The sequence below is a fragment of the Pinus tabuliformis genome, chromosome 3_2 (assembly GCF_031772625.1).
Source record: "Pinus tabuliformis cultivar Carrire ecotype Pingquan chromosome 3_2, CPIR1, whole genome shotgun sequence".
In the NCBI taxonomy this organism is placed as follows: domain Eukaryota; kingdom Viridiplantae; phylum Streptophyta; class Pinopsida; order Pinales; family Pinaceae; genus Pinus; species Pinus tabuliformis.
Genome location: NC_142302.1, coordinates 889,750,939 through 889,756,825, shown reverse-complemented (window position 1 = coordinate 889,756,825; position 5,887 = coordinate 889,750,939). Strand labels below are relative to the sequence as shown.

General features: G+C 34.1%; 1 pseudogene; it reads left to right on the top strand.

Moving 5' to 3' along the window:
- The first annotated feature begins 3,810 nt into the window (after positions 1–3,810).
- LOC149183479 (short-chain type dehydrogenase/reductase pseudogene) lies at positions 3,811–5,285 on the top strand (annotated as a pseudogene).
- The last annotated feature ends 602 nt before the right edge of the window (positions 5,286–5,887 follow it).

Below are 5,887 nucleotides of genomic sequence, written 5' to 3'. Positions count from 1 at the left end.
ATGTTTTACATTATATGATATTTACATACTATGACTCTTATCATCATAATATATGTTAAAATAATATTTTTTTTATGACAATTTTATTTTATTTTTTGTGAATTTTTTAATACAGTGGGAAAATTTATCATAACTTAGCTGTCAAACCAACATCATCGTTTGTTGCTATCCCCTAATGCAGCTTGAGCAAGCACACTTTCAAGACCACTAACTTATTTCATTAAATGATTTCTACATACATATATCTCCTATTAAAATTTTAAAATATGTGTATCTCCTAATCGAGATCATGCTTACTTGTAATGGTTGAACAAGAGCTTAGCTTCTACATGGAATGAACTATACCCCTCACTATAAGCTTATTACTACTAATATACCTTGTAACACTGGGCTCATATCAAACCTTGCCTTATCCTTGCCCTCAGAAGCGCAAGACAGAGGATGCTTAAGCAGGCTCGACTGATAAGGAGAGGACCGGCAGTGTGCGTAAGCACGCTCGACTAATAAGGCCGCCATCGGCTCGACTCTTTTTTTTTACTTATTTGGGGGGGCCAATAAGTAAATTGAAACTTGAGTTGCTCTTTAGTTACTTATTTGAGAGGGGCCACCAAATAAGTAAATTGAACCGGCAGGGTGCGTAAGCACGCTCGACTGTATAGATTGCATAATATATGCATTGTCAAAGGATTGACCTTATCAACTCGTAGCGGTCCTTAAGGTCCGGCAGGGTGCGTAGCACGCTCGACTAATAAGGCCGCCATCGGCTCGACCATAAGGGAGAGGAAGTGGACCCAGAGCAGAGGGAGGACAGTAAGAGGGGGAATGATTGGTGAAACTTCGCCTAATATTCAGCTTTGAATGGAACTGGGGAAATATAATTTTTTATAAACTAAATATTTTTTTATGTAATAATATTTACTATACAATTTTATACCCTCAAATTATGATAGAATAATCCAACAATATATTAACCCATGATTTGTACGTACATATATCTCATATCTCATATTAAAATTTTAAAATATTTATATAATTTTTTATAAACTAATTAATTTATTTACTATACAATTTTATACCCTCAAATTATGATAGAATAATCCAACAATATTCTACATACATATATCTCATATCTGATATTAAAATTTTAAAATATTTATATAATTTTTTATAAACTAAATAATTTTTTTTTTTTTTTTAATTTTTTATGCAATAGTACTTGCTATACAATTTTATACCCTCAAATTAAAATGGAATAATCAAACAATACATTAACCCTTGATTTCTACATACATATTAAAAATATTTATATATATTTTTTATAAACTAAATAATTTTTTATGCAATAACATTTACTATACAATTTTATACCCTCAACTTATGATGGAATAATCCAACAGTACATTAACCCACAGTCTTCATCTTACTACACAACATTAAATACCGCCCGAAGATGAACAATATTTCCTAGGATATACTATATTTACTGCACCGTGAGAGCTCGAATACCGCTCGCCCTTTAATACACCCTTCAATATATACATGGACATACATAACATCATGAAACAACGAAACGAGTTATTTTAATTAAATATATTAAATATTAACCGGAATTGAAAAAGGTTTATCATTATTTAAAGTATTGATGATGATGATTTACGTTTACTAAGATAAATGTGGTCTTTTAGACTTCAAGAAAAGAGACTCTAATTGTTATTCTTCAAAATCTTGTTTTTGTGATCAAGGGGTAGGGAAAGAAGGGTTCCAAGATCACTATAATTGGGCTGGCTTAATAAGTTGAGAAGATTGGAGGTGTGGCTGATGATAGGGAATTGAGAGCGGATGTAGGGAATTGAGTGTGGATGTGGGCAAGAGCCGAACAGTCTAAAAGGAAGTGCTTTTCATCTTCTGCCTTCTTAGTATCTCAAATCTAACAAATTCTATCATCCTAGGGAGTCTTGGGAGTAGACCACTGCGCAGTCTCACTCCAAAGCTCATGAGAGTTAATTCTAATCCTAACGATGTTCATTTTCTTCTTAGTGCTAGCTAATATAGAGAGATAATTTTGGTTATCAAGGGTGGGGTTGATTACCTCCTTATAGTACCTTAGCTTCCTTTTACCCTCCAGCTCCTTAGCATCCCACATCTTGTCCTTAAAACTGGAGGTAATAGTATCTTTGATATTGTCCTTGCTTCCCATGATGATCTCCTCCTTAATCCCCCAAAGGTTGAGCCAAGACTGAGCATCGTGATGCCACCTGCGCTTTAGGCATAGGTAGGGGTTTTGACTAAAGTTAGAAGCAATTTTTGGGAGCCTCTTGGATTCCATATTGTGAAGCTTCTTCTTATACATGAGATATCTAAACATATCCGCACTTTCAATGGGTACATGGCAGTTTGGATCAAGAGGATAGGATAGGGAGTATTTCCTTTGATCTTAAGGGTATAAGTTATGAATTGATTTTGGATCATCTCAATTTTTCTCCATGACTTTCTAAATATGATAAATCAAAGTAGTTTAATATATGTTTAGAATATATATAAATAATTAGATAAATATATTGATTTATAAAATTAAATTAAATTTTAATGGTATAAATCAATTTATTTATTTAATATTTTAATTTTATAAATTAATCCATTTATTTAATTATTTTATAAATCAATTTATTTGATTTATAGATCGAAATTGAAATAAAAATAAAAATAGTTAGAGAAAAATAAATAAATTGGTTTTTAAAATTAAAATTAAATTAAAATTTATCTCATTATTTTAATTTTAATTTCATTTAATTATTTTAATTTTAATTTATGGTAATTAAAACAGAGACAGATAAAAAATGCTTAGCATCGCAGAGATGAATCATGAAGAGCAAAAACCTTCCGCAGAAACCCTTTGCACCGCAAAAACCCTTCGCAGAAACCAGATATGAATTCTTGAAAACAAGACGATGATTAAAATAAAGGCAATTTTTTTAAACCAGTGACTAAAAGCCATTTAAATTATTCATAAACTTTAAAGTTTAGTTTAATTTATAAAATTTAAATTGATTTATACAATTGAAATTTAATTTAAATTTATAATTCAATTTATTTTATAAAATTAAAATTTATTTATAAATTAAAATTAAATTAATTAGATAAAAAATTTAATTTTATATAATAATCTATTTACCTAGCCATTTATATATATTCTACACCTGTGTTAAACCATTTTATTTTATGGAAACTTTTAAAACTTCAAAATAAATTAATTGATCTATTTTAATTTTAAATATTGATAAATTGTTTTCAATTACGGTTAATATTTAATATATTTAATAAAAAAATTTGATAGTATTTAATATAGCTGTACTCTAATAAGCTGGAGGAATTTTCTGGAAAGTTATGAAATTGTGGTCATATTTATGTTAAATTTCAAAATTTAAAGAGTGAGAGAAGTTTTTGATGGTGTTGAATCCATTTCCACCATAAAAACACGAGTCAAACACTGTTTCTATAAGATTTTTCGAAATTTTTTTACCCTAATTCCAGCGACTTTAAACAGTCCCGCCAATTCCTCCGCCAATTCCTCCGCGTCAATAGGTGACTCCATTAATATATTTAATAAAAATTCCTTTGCCTCTCTCATGGTCAGGAGAGGTGCATTAAAAGGCTAAAAAGTATCCTAAATCTGGTAATACTATAAAGGCTGTCCCGTCCGGCTCTCACGGTGAATTAAATATCTCGGGAAATATTGTTCGCCCCCATCGATACATACGGACTCTCCGGCCGCATTCGCTGCATGATTTTGGACCACATAGGTATTATCTACAAGAGTTTTTTGGGTTTGGCATTTGCATGGTCCTGGACCAACTATGTCCACTACATTTTTTTGTACCCTATTTGCACGGTTCTGGTGAGAATATGTTACTGATATTTTCCAATTCAACCATATTTGTTGTTGGGTCCGATTTTTGGCAAAGGGTCTTATTCTTTGCGCCGGACAGGTACTCGGATTAGGAAGCTATCAGGGCACCCTGCATAGAAATATCGCTCAGGGAGGGCAAATTGCTTTTTTCCAGTTATGGCGACTGCTGATGAGCAGAAGCAGCAGCAGCAGGAGGAGAAGAGTATGAGGCCCCCTTTGCCCTTGGAAGGACGAGTGGCCATTGTAACAGGTGCGTCCAGGGGGATTGGCAGGGAAATTGCCCTCAAATTAGCGGAGAAGGGAGCCAAAGTGGTCGTCCATTACTCCTCCAATCAAGCCGCCGCCGAGGAAGTCGCTTCCCTAATCAATAATAAATCCTCTTCTTCTGGTAAGAATGGTGTTCGGGCGATTGTGTGTAAAGCCGATGTTGCAGAGTCCTCCCAGGTGGCTCAGCTATTCGACATGGGCGAGCACACTTTTGGGGCACTCCATATCGTGGTAAACAACGCAGGAGTGCTGGACCCCAAGTATCCAACCCTTGCACAGACCTCGGATGAAGACTGGGACCGGACTTTCCAAGTGAACTGCAAGGGGGCATTTCTTTGTAGCAGAGAAGCCGCCAAGAGGGTCGTCCGCGGCGGCGGCGGTCGCATCATCAACATAACCAGCTCCGTTGTGGCACAGGCGAGAACAGGGTACGGCGCCTACTCGGCCAGCAAGGCGGCGGTGGAGATGATGACGAGAATCCTGGCGCAGGAATTGAGGGGCACTCAGATTACTGCAAATTGTGTGGCGCCAGGCGCTGTTGCCACCGATATGTTCTTTGCCGGCAAGAGCGAGGCTATGATCGAAGGTGGGATGAAATCCAATCCGTTTGAGCGGTTGGGGACGGTGGAAGATGTGGCTCCCCTGGTTGCGTTCTTGGCGAGTGACGAGGGAGAGTGGGTAAATGCTCAGATTGTTCGGGTCAACGGAGGCCAGGTTTGATGACTAAAATTGAATGGTTTCTATGGCTAATGTTTTTTTTTTCTTTATGGATTGTGCAGCTCACTGTACTGGTGTTTTCGGTCCTCAGTTGGGGTTTTAATAAATTGTGTTCATTCCTGTGTTTGAAGAAGTCGCTGAGAATCTTTATGAACCTCACTTGGGGTTTCAATGGATTGTGTTTGAAGCAGTCATTTTGAGTTTATTTCAAGATAGGAAATGCAATATTCATAATACATTACTATGTTGTCAATGAATAACATTTCCATGTTGGGGCTGAAATGAATTCTGTTTGTTTTCAATGAACAAGATTTCCAGGTTAGGACTGGAATGAATTTCTAGTGGATTTTATCTTGGCTTTTCTCTAAATTCAGAGGTGCCTTTGTGGATGAAATGGGGCAGTTCTTGAATGTGGAATGAAAACACAAGGTTTGGAATCTGGATGGATCATGGTGTTATTTATTTATGATATAATTAATTTTAATTGTATATAAAATTAATTTTTTAATTATGTATAGATTTAAAAAATAATATAATTATAATATTAATTTTGAAAATAATAAATAAATTAAAAAATAAGAAAATAAAATATATGTTATTATATGTATTGTTTTTTTAATATGATAAATATTTTTCAATTTTACAAAATGTAACTTTAAAAATTATTTATTTATTTTTCTGTAATTTATTTTATTTATATTTATTTTTCATTGGATTGGTTGTAAATTTGGACATGTCATTGCCCAAGATCTCAAATAATGAGCCAATAGTATATAGTTATTTGAGCCAATAGTATATAGGTCTTACCAGATTTTGTTTTTGAAATTAGACTTCATGAGAAGTATATTAAAGAAAAGGCCTTCCTCTCACCACATTGTTTTTTTGGGAGTTGTCTATAATGCGATTTTTTGGAGATTCCGGTGACGGGATCCGACGGAAGAAATTGAGGTTAAATCTTGATTTGTTGCAGTTAAAATGGTTTTTTAACTGCAGATT